We start from the raw sequence: 18,359 nt of genomic DNA, 5'->3' as shown, positions 1-18,359 counted from the left end.
ATCTAAAATTGTTTAAGTGACACAAACTTTGAAATTATATGCACATCTTGGAACTGCAGGGGCTTGAACAAAACAAAAAAATTAAACAGGTTATGAATAAGATAAAAGATATTGGGTCTGACATTGTTTTCCTATGGATAACAGGATAATGTCAAAATAAGCAGAGGATGGCAGGAGTCTTTATATTCAGCGTCTCATATCTCAAGAGCATGTGGCGTCATCACTCTAATTCAGGGGTCGGGAACCTTTTTGGCCAAGAGAGCCATAAATGCCACATATTTTGAAATTTAATTTCGAAAGAGCCATACAATAATGTAGTGTCCCTTCCCCACACTGAGGCACGGAGACTTAACCTCTTTTAAAGTTCTTTATTCCGATTACTGCAGACCGCAACAAACGCCGTTCAATTAATTCAGCAACTCCTGAATCTCTCCCGCCGACACGAGAGCGCTTCTCCCAACTTTATATTCCCCTGCTCCCGCTGCAGCCCTCCCATTTCCCTTATTCGGCCCATAGCTGAACCCCATTGGTCCAAACTACCTAACAACAGGCTGAACGACAGAACTGAGGGCCAATCAGATCTCTGCTTGACGCGTTCAATGAACTCCAGAACTTTTAACGCGGCCCAACAGCCATCCAAGTCAGTCCGCGACAATTTGTTTAAAACTAAATATACAAATGAATGTGTGCATTTGATTTAATTTTAACATTTTTAAAGTAAAATAAGTCTGTGGATTCTTTTTAATAACATTGTTATTCTGTTGCTAATAAATGATGAGTATTTCTCGTGGTAGTTTTGCTGATGGTCTAGTCTGGTTGATACGTGGTGAGTTTCTGCTTCGTTCAGGCGTTGAGACTTTAAACGTCATCGTAGGTCTGAATGTTCTGTAGATGTGAGACAGACTGCTCACATGCAGACGGGGAGCCAAACACACACTCACACGCTGCAGTGAGTGATGGGAAGCGGGTTTTACGTTTTTACAATCCCTGCGCGATTCACCTGCTGCCTGTCCCCACAACCCCCCCCCACCCTCTGCTTTCTCCCTCACACATCCCGTCCCCGCATCTGCGCGCTCTTTCTCAGAGACGGGAGCGCGTAGTTTTAGGCACGTCAATTCACAGGTTTCCAGCTGGTACAAACTCTGTGAAATAATAGATAATAGTAACTGATAGCGCTGGCGCAGATTTCTCTCTCTAAGCACTGCTACTACTGCGCGCCTCTGACATCGCATCGCGCCCGAGAAGGACTGGTCTAATGAAAAAAAAAAACTATAATTAAAGATTTGTCTGCGAGCCACATGTGACCATCAAAAGAGCCATATATGGCTCGCGAGCCATAGGTTCCCGACCCCTGCTCTAATTCATAAATCTTTTCCTTTTCAAGTCTTAAATGTTATTAAAGATACATCTGGAAGATTTCTGATTCTTCAAGGTTCCATTCTAAAATAGACTATCAACCTGGTGAATGTCTATGGGCCTAACATTGATGATGGCAAATTTTTTACAAACCTTTTTTAACCATTTCTTCACTCCCAGGAAATAGTATCATAGGAGGCGACTGGAATTGTGTCTTGGATCCCTCTTTGGATAGATCATCTGGATCTGACCAAACTCACCAAAGAAGTAGGAACGATTTACAGAATTTCATGAAGGAATTAAAAATGGTAGATATCTGGCTGCACACAAGACCCAAAGATATTGAGTATTCTTGTTATTCTAAAACTTATTGCTCATACTCTGGCATAGATTACTTTTTTAATTTCAGCAGAGCTACTATCCAATATAAAACAATGTTTTTTTGACAGTATAACAATCTCGGACCATGCCCCATGTAACATTTAATCTTAAAATGGATCCACCCAGGTGGCGTCTGCATCTAAAATGGCTTAAGAATGAAAATTTTGTTGAATTTGTAGGGAATAAAATTGATAAATATTTTAATATAAACACTACTCAAACATCAGCCAGTGTAAGATGGGATGCATTTAAAGCTTTTTTAAGAGGGCATATAATTTCCTTTACTTCATCAAAATCCAGAGAATTGTCAGGTACCAGGGGTCAGGGCGGTTTAGATTTGTTTTCCTTTTTCACGTCCGGTTTTAATTTGACACTTCCGGTTACTTGTTCATGTTTGCTGTCTTTAATTCTGTGATTTTTTGCACCTGGTTCGCACCTGTCTTCACTTCACTGTAGGGTACATATTCTGTGTTTGGCTGGTACTTGTCACCGGATCGTTTTGGTTGCTTGCCTTCTTGATTATAGTCTTGTGATTAAATCCTTCTTACCTGCTTTCTGGCGCCCCGCGCTTGTGTCCACCTCTCGAGTCCCGACAAGAATTGCGCAAAAAAAGAATACAATTAGAACATAGAATAAGAACAACTGAGGAGAAAATTTACAAAAATAAAGATCAGCAAGCTGAAAAAGAATTAGAAATTTTGAGAGCTGAGTATAATAAGGAATCAACAGATCGTGCAGCCTCAGAAGTCCTGAGGTTAAATCTAACTTTCTATGATCAAGGAAACAAACCTGGAAAGATCTTAGCCTGGCAAATTAAACAATTGGAGGCCCAAAAAAACCACAACTTCAATAATTAACAATATTGGCACGACCATAGTGGACCCAATGGAAATTAGTACTGAATTTAAAAACTTCTTCTGCAATTTTTATGACTCTTTTGACCATGTAAATCATGAAGCTCAAAATGCATTGCTTGACAGACTGCCTATACTGGTTATCCCAGAGGATTTCAAACTGCAGTTAGAAGATAATATAACTGTAGAGGAAATGAAAAAGGCCATCGAAATTATGCGTTCTGGAATGAGGGCTGGACCTGACGGTTTTCAAATAGACTTTTATAAAAAATTTCAACATTAAATCCTAAAGACAATGTTAGACATGCTTCAAGAATCATTTCATAACGGAACCCTTCCTAAGTCTATGACCGGTGCCCTAATCATTCTACTACCTAAGCCAGGAAAGCCAAGTGATAAATGTGAAAACATGAGACCTATAAGTTTACTAAACTCTGACCTACAAATACTATGTAAAGGTTTGGCTATATATGCGTCTGCAGAATACTCTCCCTCATGTTGTTCATAGGGATCAGAATGGTTTCGTTTTAGGTCGCCAGGGCTTGCACAATGTTCGCAGAGTGTCAAATATCATCCATGGGCTGGAAGACACTGCGGATCACTTTGGATGCAGAGAAGGCCTTTGATAAGGTCCAATGGCCTTTTCTTTTCAGTGTTTTAGCAAGATTTGGCTTTGGTGAAACATTTTGCAAATGGACTCATCTATACCTGCTTGTCTGCAATTAATTGAAGAGTATGGTCGCATATTCGGCTACACCATAATTAAATAGCACTAACAGTTCAAAATAATTATGATTGTATTACTTAAGGTATAAATTACAGCATTAGCCCTTGTACTATCTTGATGACCCCACCCTTACATTGACGTGTTCTCCCTACCATGACAAAGGTGGATAAAGGTGGAAAGATTTTATGTAATCCATGGACACCAGTGAAGATCACAAATCATTGAAGAAAAAAGGTTCATTGGCACTGTCTAGTGGGTCTAGATGACCCAACTCCTCACGTTAAAGTGCCTAGGATAGCACAAGGGTTACTAAATGGATGCAGCTTTCTACATAACTGATAGGTCGAATTAATGTCTACAAAATGAACATTTTACCAAAACTACTGTATGTTTTCCAAAATATCCCCTTGCCACCTCCTGACGGTTGGTTTGAAACTCTAAACCAAATGATTCTGTGTTTTAAATGGAAAGATAAAATATATAAGATACGGCTATCGCTCCTTCATCTGCCTTACAGTGAAAGAGGACTAGAATGCCCAAATATAATGTGGTATTACTGGGCTGCACACATACTATTTTACAAAAAAAGATACCCCACAATGGATCCCATCTTTACCTCTTTATATATTTTCCGACTTGGAAGCTAACTTGAACAAGAAAACTAATAATCAAATGGTTAAAAACATAGTCAAGGTTTGGTAAAGTGTAAAACAAGTCATGACAGAACAAAATACGCTTTCACAGCTAAACCCCACCTACAAACTCAAAAGAAAAGGCAAATATGAAACTTGATGCATGGAGAAAAGACCTAGGAACAGACATATCAGTAGAATAATGGCGAGTAGCCTGCACAAAGGCACAAAAGCAAACAATAAACTCAAGATTGAGGCTTTTACAGTATAAGTGGTTGATGCGAGTTAACATTACGCCTGTTAAATTAAATAAATTCAGTGTCAACATTCCAGATACTTGCTCAAAATGCAATGAGGAAAAAGGAACACTTTTTCACTGTCTATAGGACTGTAGAATAATAAAGCAGTTCTGGTCTGTAATCAGAGAAGCTATCAAACAAATTATCTCAAAAGAAATAACACTGGAACCAGTCTTTTTTGGTTTGGGAATCTATCCCAAAAATAATAGATATTCTAGATCAGAAAAATCACTTATAGACATGTGTTTATTGCAGGCTAAAAGGTCAACAGCAATTAACTGGAAAAACTGCACAGGACCAACACTAAAACAATGGACTAAACTGATGTTAACTGTACTGCCGATGGAACGTAGAACATTTTTGTTAAAAGGGAAAAAAGAACTTGTTTGAAGCTGTTTGGAGTCCATTTATAGCATTTGTTGAAGGCATGGATCTGTCTGACATATAATGTTTGAAACTTCAGCCTGAACTAAACGACTCATTTTTCGAAGAAAAAAAAAGTCTCTTCAGAAAGTATATCAAGGTTTTGTGTTCAAGTGTTCAAACTCATATTGAATACCGAACACTGAGGGAGTCAGTGTACAGTGTCTGAAAAAAAAATTCTATATATATAATTTTACATTTTTATTTTTAAATTCTTGCTTGTTTTTGAGTGTGTGTTGTAATGCAAAAAAAGCAATAAACATACTATTTTATTATCAAAACATTTTCGGTAAATTTTATTTGATTAAATCTGGTAGTTTAACTTGAACATTGGAAGGCAATATTGTTTTTTATTAAATGTATTAAAGTAACTGGAATTACTCTGCAGGGTTCTTGAAATTCCTTGATTGAACAATCGATATCATATTTGCTGTTGAAGTCTCTTAATTTAAGAATTTCACCATTCGAATGAAGACTATCGCCTGCAAAATAATCTTGTGATCAAACCAATTCTGATTAAACATCTCTTCCTGTTTGTGGTAATTACTCTGTTGTTTCACAAGGGTGGCGGAGTGAGGCGTCGGCCACTTCCTCCAACTCCTCTGGGAGAAAGAAAAGTACTTGTTTGTGAAATTCTGAAATTGTTATAGGAAGTTGGAAGTTTCAAAGTCACATCGCAACAAAAAATCTAATCCACCGATTTTTTTAACCCTTGTGTTATTTTAGATGACCCCCCCTTCCATTGACGTGTTCTCCCTACCATGACAAAGGTGGATAAAGGTGGAAAGATTTCATGTAATCCATGGACACCAGTGAAGATCACAAATCATTGAAGAAAAAAGGTTCAGAGCACTGTCTAGTGGGTCTAGATGACCCAACTCCCAATGGTAAAGTGCCTAGGATAGCACAAGGGTTAAAGATGTTTTGGGGAATATGAAACCATAATGAGTCAGGATTAGCTAAAAACTCTTCTAAACATTTTATTCTAAAAGTTCCAACCATTGATTCAAAATCAATTGTCTTCATACCTCCCAAATTAATTCAATTCAATTCAATTTTATTTGTATAGCCCAAAATCACAACAACAGTCGTCTCGATGGGCTTCGAAGTAAAACATGAACTCAAAAGGATCATAAATACAAAGAGTTCAATAGGAAAATACTAAAATGAACGAACAAACTAACTAAGCTATACTGGCATCCCTGCCCTTAGACCCCCCTTCCTTAATTAGTTGAGATTTTCTGATGTAATGGGGCTTATTTCTCCAAATCTTCTTTCTCTTTCAGCTTTTCCCATCAGGGGTCGCCACAGCGAATCATCCTTTTCCACCTCACTCTATCATGAACATCTTCTACCCTAACATTAGCCAACTTCATGTCCTCTGTTAAGACATCCATGTATCTCCTCTTTGGCCGTCCTCTTGCCCTCCTGCCAGGCAGCTCCATCTCCAACATCCTTCTACCAATATATCCACTGTCCCTCCTCTGAACATGTCCAAACCATCTCAGTCTGGCTTCTCTGACTTTGTCGCTAACACAGGCAACATGAGCCGTCCCTCTGATGTACTCGTTCCTTATCCTGTCTAACCTGGTCACTCCTAAGGAGAACCTCAACATCTTCATCTCCGCTACCTCCATCTCAGCCTCTTGTCTCTGTCTCACTGCTACCGTCTCTAACCCATAGAGCAGAGCTGGTCTCACCACTGTCTTGTACACCTTTCCTTTGAATCTTGCTGACACTCTTCTGTCACACAACACTCCTGACACTTTCCTCCAACCGCTCCAACCTGCCTGCACTCGCCTCTTCACCTCTTTTCCACACTCCCCATCACACTGAACTGTTGACCCCAAGTACTTAAACTCCTGCACCTTCTTCACCTCAGCCCCCTGTAACCTAACGCTTCTACCTTGATCCCTCTCGTTCAGACACATGTATTCTGTCTTACTACGACTGACCTTCATGCCTCTTCTTTCCAGAGCAAACCTCCACCTCTCTAGCTGTTCCTCCACCTGCTCTCTACTCTCACTGCAAATTACGATGTCATCCGCAAACATCATTGTCCAGGGAGATTCCTGTCTTACCTCGTCTGTCAGCCTGTCCATCAGCATAGCAAACAAAAAGGGACTCAAAGCTGATCCTTGGTGTAGTCCCACCTCCACCTTGAACTCCTCTGTCTGACCTACAGCACATCTCACCACCGTCATACTTCTCTCATACATGTCCTGAACCACTCTGACAATTCTTCTCTGCCACTCCAGACGACCTCATACAGTACCACAGCTCCTCCCTCGGCACCCTGTCATACGCCTTCTCTAAATCTACGAACACACAATGGAGCTCCTTCTGACCATCTCTGTACTTTTCCATCAACATTCTCAAAGCAAAAATGGCATCAGTGGTGCTCTTATGGGGCATGAAACCATACTGCTGCTCACAAATCTCCACCTTCTTCCTAAGCCTGGCTTCCACTACTCTTTCCCACAGCTTCATTGTGTGGCTCATCAACTTTATTCCTCTATAGTTGCTGCAGTTCTGCATGTCACCCTTGTTCTTAAAGACTGGGACCAGAACACTTCTCCTCCATTCCTCAGGCATCTTCTCACTCTCTAAAATCCTATTGAACAACCTTGTTAGAAATTCCACTGCTGTCTCTCCTAAGCACTTCCATACCTCCACAGGTACGTCATCAGGACCAACGGCCTTTCCGCTCTTCATCCTTTTCAGAGCCTTCCTAACCTCATCCTTTCCAATCTCTGCTACTTCCTGCTCCACAACAACCACATCTTCCTCCCTTCTTTCCCTGTCATTTTCCACGTTCATCAGCTCCTCAAAATACTCCTTCCATCTTTTCTGTACACTCTCCTGGGTTGTTAGCACCTTTCCATCTCTGTCCTTAATCACCCTTATCTGTTGCACGTCCTTCCCATCTCTGTCTCTCTATCTGGCTAGCCTGTTCAAGTCATTTTCTCCTTCCTTTGTGTCTAACCTGTCATATAGCTCATCGTAAGCTTTCTGTTTGGCCTTTGCCACCTCTCTCTTCACTCTACGCTGCGCTTCCTTGTACTCCTGTCTACCTTCCTCAGTCCTTTCTACATCCCACTTCCTTTTAGCCTCTTCCTCTGGACGCATTCCTGTACTTCCTCATTCCACCACCAAGTCTCTTTACCGTCTTTCCTCTTTCCAGATGACACACCTAGCACCTGTTTCCCTGATAATCTCTGCTGTAGTTTCCCAGTCATCTGGAAGCTCATCCTGACCACCCAGGACCTGCATCAACTTCTGCCTAAATTCCTCACAAGTTTCTTCATTCTGTAGCTTCCACCACTTGGTCTTCTTTTCTGTTTTCCCTCTCTTCTTCTTCCTGACCTCCAGAGTCATCTTACACACCACCATGCGGTGCTGTCTGGCTACACTCTCTCCTACCACCACTTTGCAGTCAATAACCTCTCTCAAATGACCTTGTCTGCATAGGATGTAGTCCACCTGAGTACTCCTACCTCCACTTCTGTATGTCACTCTATGTTCCTCTCTCTTCTGGAAGTAAGTGTTGACTACAGCCATTTCCATCCTCTTTGCAAAGTCCACCACCATCTGTCCCTCCAGATTCCTTTCCTTCACACCAAACCTGCCCATCACCTCCTCATCACCTCTATTGCCTCACCAACATGTCCATTAAAGTCTGCTCCAATAACAACTCTCTCTCCTCTGGGGAAACTCTCTATGACCTCATCCAACTCACTCCAGAATCTCTCCTTCACTTCTAACTCACAGCCAACCTGTGGCGCATACCCACTGACTACATTCACCATCACCCCTTCAATTTCTAACTTTAAGCTCATCATCCTGTCTGAGACTCTTTTCACCTCTAGAACACTGTTCACAAACTCCCCCTTCAGAATCACACCTACCCCGTTTCTCTTCCTATCAACACCATGATAGAACAGTTTGTATCCTCCTCCAATACTACGTGCCTTGCTGCCCGTCCACCTTGTCTCCTGCACACACAGTACATCTACCTTCCTTCTCTCCATCATGTCTGCCAGCTCTCTGCCTTTCCCTGTCATTGTGCCAACGTTAAGAGTCCCTATTCTCAAACCTATGTTCCTGCCTTTTCCCTTCTCTCTCTGGCCACGGACCCTTCTGCCTCCCCTCTTTCTTCGACCAACAGTAGTCAAATTTCCACCGACACCCTGTAGGTTAACAGCATCGGTGGCGGTCGTTGTTAACCCGGGCCTCGACCGATCCGGTATGTCTAAAGTGTTGTGGATGATTCCACAACACTTATTTCTTATTTTGGGCTTATTTCTCCAAATAAATGTATAAATAATTTAGTTAAATATTTTGACATTCTTCAGGTTAATGAAGAGAGATTGGCACGGATATATTGATTTTGAAATTCCTTCTGATTAGGACAAGTTTCTTACAAAAATAGTTAAATCTCTGATCAACCAATGATTTAACGATTTCTGCATTTGATCATTTTTTCCATCATGTCAATTTCTTTTCTTTTCAGTCTCTAATTAATTTAATTCCTGAATAATTTACTTCATATTTTACTGGAATTAAGAATATTTCTTTTTCCAGACAAGAGTACAGGGGGAGTAGTTCACATTTTTATAAATTTAGTCCAAGGCCAGAAGCTTTGGAGAAAACGGAAAGAATTTGCACCATGTTTTTGTCTTTCCGAAAAATACTGTGTCATCTGCCAACTGGCTAAGGTGGAACTCAAAATCAAAAACTTTAATGCCTTAAAAATTAAGATTGTTAGGAATTAAGTATGCTAGGAGTTGAGTACATAGAATGAAAATTTTTGGTGATATTGGACATCCTTGCCTTATTCCACATGTTACATTTATTCTGGGTGTTATTACTGACATTTACAGTGATGTAACTGTAACTGTCAGTATAAAACATTTTTATAATTGAGCAAACAATTTTTCCAAATCCAAAATGTTCCAACATTTGAAATAAAAAGTTTTGTTTTACAGAATCAAATGCTTTAAAATAGTCAATAAAGAAAATGAGACTCTATTTCTAGCATAGATTGATAATCCAGTATATCCAGAATTAATCTATTATTATGTATTTTACTTTTCTTTTATAAAGGCAGATTGAAAACCATCCACTACTCTGTCTACAACCCTTTCAATCCTGTTTGCATAAACCAGTGCCAATAGTTTATAATCATTACACAGCAGTGTGATGGTGTAACGCTCAAAAAAACATAAACAAATTAATTTGAATTGTTACATTACCAAAGGAGGTTATTCACCATGTCAAACCAACAACAAAAGAAAACACAAGAAACACAAGAAAACACCACACATTTTAATCATATTTAACTGAAAACAGAATTTCACCTTTGAAAAATAAAAACCTTTCTTTTGGTCAGAAAAAAAAATACGAATAAAAAAAACAGAACACAATACAACTTATTATTCAACACCGTAACATTCCCTGTTTTCCCAAAATCCGAGTCCCTCAGTCAATAATATTTACTGTCCGCTGATGTCCACAAAAAATAGGATTCTGTTAAAAAAATAATCCATCAAAAATTAAATGAAGTCCCAATCTTCACATGGTACCATGACTTTCAAAAATATATTCCAAAAGAAAAACATTTAGGGTCGGTCTCACCTCTTCCGGCCGTTATATGACAATGGCGTCCTTAGGTGCGCTCCTCGCGCCCAGAACAACCTCTGGGAAATCCTGTCCTCGCTGAAACTGTTCTGTCAGGCCGAAGAAACCGAGCGATGTATCTCTCACTATCATTCCAAATTAGGCAGGTGATGAAAGAGATATAAACTGATGCTGCAGCAGACTTTCAGCGTCTGTCACTGGCCCGCCCTTTCTCCTCCTTTTTTCGCTCCTCTCATTCATCTCCATTCAAAACTTTTTTGGTCTCCTCCCATTACCATGTTACCCAATCACACGTACTTTCAATAATGACACCATGCACATTATTTTACAGCCAGTATATGTACAGTATTTCATTTTATTTTTCCACTTTGCTCTCCCCTCGAGCAATTGACTTTTTTTTGTACATTTCATTCATTCATTTCAATTTATTTCAATGTGGCGATGTCACAGATCCCCCCCCCCCCCACCAACATGCGCAGATTAATCAACCTCATAGATTATACAACTATCAACAACCGAGAAGCAACCATTTGTTTGACTGGATGCAGAAAAGGCATTTGATGGGGTCAACTGGAAATTTTTAATAGCCACCCTGAACAAATTTGGCTTAGGAAAATCGTTTATTAACTGGATTAAAATATTATATGCCTCTCCTAATCCTCGTGTCAGAACCAATGACCAAACATCTCCAAGCTTTAGTCCAAATTCACAGTCTTCCATCTGCCAAATCATCTCCCTAATTAATAGATTTTCCTCAGTTTCAGAATACTCCATAAACTGGTCTAAAAGCACAATTCTACCAATTAACATAAAGTACTTAGGTATAAATATTTCCTCTAGGCTTTCTGATCTATTCAAGCTAAACCACACCCAACTCCTTAAAACAACCGAGGCTGATCTCACTAGATGGAAAACTCTACCCATTTCTCTAATAGGGAGAGTTGCAACCATAAAAATGACGATTCTCCCAAAAATTAACTACCTGTTTTCAACGATTCCTTCCAAACCTCCAACTACTTGGTTCAAATCATTAGACTCATTCATTTCCCAATTCCTCTGGGAAGGTAAACCACCAAGGATCAGTTTAAACGCTATTCAAAAACCTACAGATAGAGGAGGACTAGGCCTTCCAGACTTCCAGGACTACTACTCTTTAAACAGATTGTTTTATGTACAAAAATGGCTGAATCCTGGTGTGCTAGATGAATCCTGGCTAGACATAGAACAAAATCTCTGTGATAACCAAGATATTTCTAATTTACCTTTCTTCATTTCTGAAATTAAACAACACAAATGCTTCAGAAGTTTAAACATCAGCTCATCCTTAACAGCCTGGTGGGATTTTCTTAAAAAAAACAACCTCACATTATTTCCATGTAAACTCACCCCCATCTGGAATAACCCTGACATTTTAATTAACAAAAACATGATTCATTTTGCTTCATGGAAGAACAAAGGAATCCAGCAGTTCCATCATATAATTCAGAATAGAACATTTATGTCCCTCTCAACGTTATCCTCAACCTATGGAATTAATATAAACAAATTTCTAGAATATCAGCAACTTAAATCAGCTATAAGCACTAAATACTGCCTGACCCAAATAGACCTAGACCCTCCCCTTACAGTAACACATTTCATGGACCTTAAAAATCCCAAACTCACCTCCAAAATTCACAAGTTGATATCTAACATAAATGAAACAATTTACTTACCCATGACAAAATGGGAGTCTGAGCTATCAATGAATTCTAGTGATCAATTTTGGCTACAGATCTGTTTGTATGCCTTTAATATGACCAAAAGTCCTAATCTGCAACTTATTCAATACAAGGTTCTCCACAGAACTCACTACACCGGCCAGAGGTTATTTAAAATGGGTCTCAATCAGTCTGCTGTATGCACACAGTGCACATGTAACAACATAGACGACTATTTGCATGCCCTGTGGGTCTGTCCACCTGTCCAATCATTCTGGCGCAAGGTCTGTGAGGATTTATCAATCTGGTTTGATCATAAGATTCCTGCTTGCCCCAAACTCTGCTTACTAGGTGACCTGCATAACATCAATATAGAACCTAACAAGGCTTATATGGTTCTCACCGCTGTATGTATCGCAAAGAAAACTATCCTCCTAAACTGGAAATCTAAAAATAATCTTAGCATCAACCACTATAGAAACCTCATGTCAGAGCATATTAGTTTAGAGATAATGTCCGCCACAAAAAACCTGTCGGCTTCAGACTCTCCCTGGCTCCAGCTGATTAGTCACATCACCTAGTAGGGGTGGGATGGTGATGGGTTGAGCCGGGTCCTGGCTGGTTGGGTAGGCCGGGGTGGGTTTGGGGTGGTGGGCTCTGCCGGGCCTACCGCTCTCCCTGGTTGGGCTCTGGTTGCTCGGGTGGGGTGGTGGTGGGAGCGCGCACTCTGCCGGCAAATTGGCGGGGATTCCTGGGCTGATGCCTTCTGGGTGCAGGGTGGGCAGTGCGGCTGACCAGGAACAGTGGCCGGGTGCCGTGCTGGGTGGCTGGTCGCCGTGGCGGGGGCTTGTGGGGTGGCCTGGGGCTCTGGGGCCTGGGGTCGTTTGCCCGCGGCCGGTGTTTCGCCCGTGGCCAGTAGTTGGCGCATGGCCTGGCCTCCCGGGGGTCGACGTTGCATTCACAGCAGGGGTTAAGGGGGGGGGGGGGGGGGGGGGGGTGGGTGTTAAGGGGGGTTAGCACTTGGGTGGGTTCATTTTATTTTATTACTATTATTTTATTTTATTTAAAAAAAATATTATTATTATCTTTTTCCCATTATGTTATTTATTTATTTATTTTTTTAAATTTTATTTTATATATTTTTTTTATTATTTTTTTAATCAGGGGGGAAGCCTGGGGGGGAGGGGCGGTGTGCTAGTCTTTAGGGAGGTCAGGGCATGAATGGTGGGGCTGGACCACCTGCCCCACCGTTTTGGCACCGGGCCCCTTCTTTGCTGGCTGTCTCTCGGCGCTGCGGGCCTCCATCTGCCGGTGGCTTGCCGCCTCCTGACTGCCTGGCTGCCCTGGGAGGGGGGGGCGCCTACCACGGCCGGCTGGGGCCGATCGCTCGGGGGAGCCTTCTTCTCCCGGTTGTGCCCATCCGCCTGCTCCTTCCCGGTCTCACCCAAAGAAATGTTGCACACAGTCACATAGGGCTCCGGGAACTGGATGGGTGGGGTAGGCTGGCGGGGCTCACTGGGGGTGTTTCTCTGTGGGGTCGCGTTGGCGCCCGCCCTCCATCCCGGTTTAACTTGCATATTAGACACTCTGATTCATCTAGGGCTTTGTGGGGAGAGTCTGGTGGAGGGGGTCACGGTGCAACATCCGTGCTTATCTTTCACTGGTCCCCCCACAATTTTAACTTCCACTTTAGACACACACACTGCATGTTAGCACACACCACACACAGAGGGACCCCGGAGTGGGGGGGCTCTGTGGCTTGGCAGCGGTGGGGCCTCCCACACTGGAGACCTCCTATTTTACCTACAGCACCCACACAGCACACCCACACCTCCATACATAGGTGGGGTCGGGGGGGGGGCGGCCGGTCTTCACCCGCCTGGTCCTCTCAGGGCGGCCGGGCTTGTGGGTATCCTGTCGGCTGCAGTAATTGGTCGGGCGTGCGGCGCTGGGGGGGTCGGTCGGCCGGGGGGTTACTGCGTGGCGGCGGGGGGTAACCAGAAGATTGTGAGTATGTGTGCTAGAGTGCATGGGTGGGACGGACATGGGGGCTGGCTCGCTGGGATCCTCTGGGGCTCTCCCTCCTCATCACAGAGGGGGGAGGGCACTAAGGGGGTTGGGAAGGGGGGCTTAGATAATATGGCGGGGGAGGAGGGTTGTAGAGGGTAGGGTTATGGGGGTGGCTGTGGGTGCGCGGCGCTCTCTGGGATGCTCGGGCCGGGTGCCGGGGATGGCTCACGGGGGCAGTGCGCCGGTCGGGTGGTCGGCGGCCCATGGGTTCTTGGGGCCCTGGCGTTGTCCCTGGCCCTTGTCTTGGTGTCCGGCGCCCGGTGGCCCCCATGGCTGCCGCATGGTACGGCCAAGCGCTCCTATCCTGTGGCCTGGGGGCCGGACGCTGGGTTCGCCTTTGGGCGTCGGAGGGGGGTCCTGTATGGGGGCATTCTCTGTGCCTGGCTGGTGGGGTGGGTGATCCCCACCTCCCCCCTTCCCGGGCTGCCTGGGTCCGGTGCCGGGGGGGTTCCTGGCCTGGGGGTCTCTCCTCCCCTCTCCTGGTCTGGCTGGGTAGGATCTGGTTCCCCTTATGAACACACGGTTCACTTCGGCAGCATGCATGTATCTCCACCCCCACGTGCACGTGCACACTGCCACACTGCTCCCTGTCTGCTTCATCCTTCCTCCTAACCCACAGTGTATTGATGGACAGATATTTTCCAGTCATCTTAGTGTCAGAATTTCACCGTTGGATGTAATATTTGTCTTTCCAGCAGATTTGGTGTAATTGTTACAGCTTAAAATAATAACTTATTCAAATCAGTACTTGTATCCCCCACTTTCTCACCTCTTCTCCTTTTACTCTCTTCCACCCCATTGACCTTTTACTCTCTTCCACACATTGACTGTGTCTACTTTCTGTTTCCTGTTGTTCCACTGCACTACATTTGTAATGGGTCCTACTTTTCTCACCACAGTAGCTGGTTCTGACCATTTAGGCGCAAGCTTAGATGACAAATTTTCTGATGCTTTAGACATGGGATCAGATCTTACACAGACCATGTCTCCCTGTAGAAGCTGTACACCTCTCCTGCGAGCATTATAATACCTAGCTTGTCTGGCCTGTTTTACCCCTATTCTATGTCGCACTTGTTCATTCATTTCTGTTTGTCTTTCAATTAGTTTGTAATGGGGTTGGTGTGGGAAAGGTGCAACGCCTATCAGACGTTCAAGAGGCACTTTCAGACATCTTCCCAACATCAATTCGGCTGGAGACCGGCCAGTGGTTTCATGTTGGGCTGCATAAAAGGCAAATCCAAACTCTCTGATCCACAAGTCCCTGTTCCTATCTTCAGAACCAACGTAAGACGTAATCATGGTTTTTATAGTTCGGTTAGACCTTTCATTGAGATTTGCTTGTGGGTGGTCACTAGTAGTGAACCGCTGGATCACTCCTCAGGTTTTACAAAGACTCGTCATCTCTTGGCTAGTGAATTGTGGGCCCCGATCTGACACAATCCCCCTAGGAACCCCATACTGTGTAAATATGTCATCTTTAAGAAGGGTTACAATGCGGTGTGCTTTGCTGTCTTTAAGTGGAAACATTTCCATCACGACCACCAAGTAAACATTCCCCTTCTTACTCCTAGGGAGAGGCCCTTGCACATCGATTCCTAATTTCTCCCATGCAGCTTCAACCACCGTAGCTTGCATTAAACCTGCAGGCTTCTAATTTTCGGCCTTGTGAGTTTGACAGGTATGACAGATCTTGACGTGGTTCCAGACATCTTTCCTGACTGATGGCAATGGCTACTTCAAGCACTCTCAGAAGAGTCTTTAATCTTCCAAGATGCCCCCCCAGGGGATCATCGTGGAAGTATTGCAAGAAGGTAGGGACTAAACTGGATGGCACAACCAACTGAAACTTATCTCCATTGTCTTTCTCCAGGGACCGTCAGTATAACAGTCCCTGCAATACTACAAAGCCTATTCTGTTAGCTTGTATGTTACAAGCGTTGGTGGTAACCTCCTGGAAGATTTAATTGAGGGCAGACTCTCGTTTTTGTGCCTCTCTGATTTCCGCCAAAGAGTATGGAAGATCTGCTGAGCATGCATGGGCCCTATAAGCGGCACAATTAGCTGTACAAGAAAGTGAAACCACAGCTCTTGAGAGGGCGTCTGGCACAACATTATGCACTCCCTTTCTGTACTGTACTTTAAACTGAAATTGTTGTAGCCGTAAAGTCCAATGCGTCAGTGCGGAGGAGGTCTTGGGGCAATTAAAAGCCCATGTTAGAGCAGCATGATCTGTAAAAACTGTGAATTCTGCTCCTTCTAAGTAATGCTGCCACTTTTCAACGGCCCACACTACAGAAAGACACTCCTTTTCAGATGTCGAATAATTGTATTATGCCCCTTTTAGCCCTTTAGAAGCATATGCTATTACTCTTTCTCCATAACCAGTCAATAACTTCTGAGCTAACACTGCTCCCAGACCTACGCCACTGGCATCAGTGTGCACCTCAAAAAGCAAAGAAGGGTCAGGTTGAACCAATATGGGAGCTTTGGCAAGAGCCTGCTTCAGCTGATTGAAACTCCTCTGGCATTCCTCAGTCCAATTCCAGTCTACACCTTTTCTTCTCAGATAGTTCAGGGGAGCTGCAAGGTCTGCAAACTGGGGAATACATTTGTGTTACCAGCCCACTAAACCCAGGAACCGCTGGAGAGACGGTACATTTGTTGGCTCTGGATAGGTCTAAACAGCCTTAGATTTATCAGGGTCGACCTGAACCCCAGCCCCAGAGACAATATGGCCCAGGAATTTTAACTCTCTATGGAAAAACGTACATTTCTTCAAGTTGAGCACCAGGTTGGCAGAGTGCAGTCTTCCCAAAATGGCCTGTAAATCCCTGAGATGTTTTTCGGCTAATGGGGAGAAAACTATTACATCATCAATATAAACACAACAAATTCTCCCCCTTAGCTCTCCCAGTACCTTCTCCATTAAGCGTTGGAAAGTGGCTTCTGCATTTTTTAATCCAAACGGCATACACTTAAATTGATATAGGCCCACTGGTGTGTTTACGGCGGATTTTGCTTCGCTGTCTTCAGCCATGGCTACCTGCCAATACCAAGATTTTAAATCTAGTGTTGCTGAAAAATTCAGCTCTGTGCATTAAATCCAGTAATTCATGGATCAGTGGTGTTGGATAAGCATCATCCCTCGTTTTAGCGTTCAAAAGACGATAGTCGACACAAAATCTTATGGACCCATCTGATTTAGGGACCAATACCACGGGTGCCCCCCAGGCTGACTGAGAAGGTTCAATGATGCTATCCTTAAGCATTTGATCAACATGATCTTATATGATTTTACACCTGAATGGTAAAACCCGATAAGCTTTACACCTCACTGGTACCTCATCTGTGGTGAAGATCCTCTTCAGCTGTGGTCCTCCCCAGTTTGCCTGAGCATACTTTAGGCCAACTCTGCAGTAGTTCTCGAACTTCTACCGGTTGATCTAAAAATGTAGGGAGTGTTATCTGACACCCGGGGTTTGGAACCGCAGATTGAAAGGCCATATAAAGATGAACAGGGGAACTGCTACTCTCCCGATGTTCACTGGCGTTGGAAATGAAATGGTGGAAGGTATAACCAGAAGGGTCTGTCCATTGGACAGTGGATGATAACCAAAAGTTAAACTGACTTTGGCACCCAGAGCAGTACAGAAGGCCTTCCTTCTGTACTGCTCTGGGTGGCCTTCGCGGTCACGCGATGCGTGAAGAGTGTCCCCAAGTATGTACCTTCTTCCCTGAGGGAAGAGGGTACATACAGAGTTCCATGGGGACAGGGAGCATGAATGGGTTCCTCACCCTCGATGTCCCATGTGACGTTCCCCACTATGCAGGTGGAAGGAACGATGGTGGATTGGGTCAATGGATTCAGAGTGGTTATATTTCCTGGAGAGAGCATCAGGTTTAACATTGCGACTGCCGGGACGGTATGTGATTACGAAGTCAAAACAATCAAAAAACAAACACCAACGGGCTTGGCGAGAGTTGAGGCGTTTAGCCGATCGTAGGTACGCCAGATTCTTGTGGTCAGTCCAGACGATGACAGGATGTTCAGCCCCCTCCAGCCAATGTCGCCACTCTTCTAAGGCAAGTTTAATTGCTAAGAGTTCTCGGTTGCCAACGTCATAGTTCTGTTCAGCAGATGAGAGCTTACGTCAAAAGTAAGCACAGGGTTTTAACTTTCCAGAAGAGGCTTCTCTTTGAGAGAGAACAGCGCCAACACCCGAATCGGAAGCGTCGACCTCCACAATAAATTGTCCATGAGTGTCTGGTTGAATGAG

This window comes from Oryzias latipes, chromosome 11, assembly GCF_002234675.1.
Source record: "Oryzias latipes chromosome 11, ASM223467v1".
In the NCBI taxonomy this organism is placed as follows: domain Eukaryota; kingdom Metazoa; phylum Chordata; class Actinopteri; order Beloniformes; family Adrianichthyidae; genus Oryzias; species Oryzias latipes.
This window is presented reverse-complemented; position numbering follows the sequence as displayed.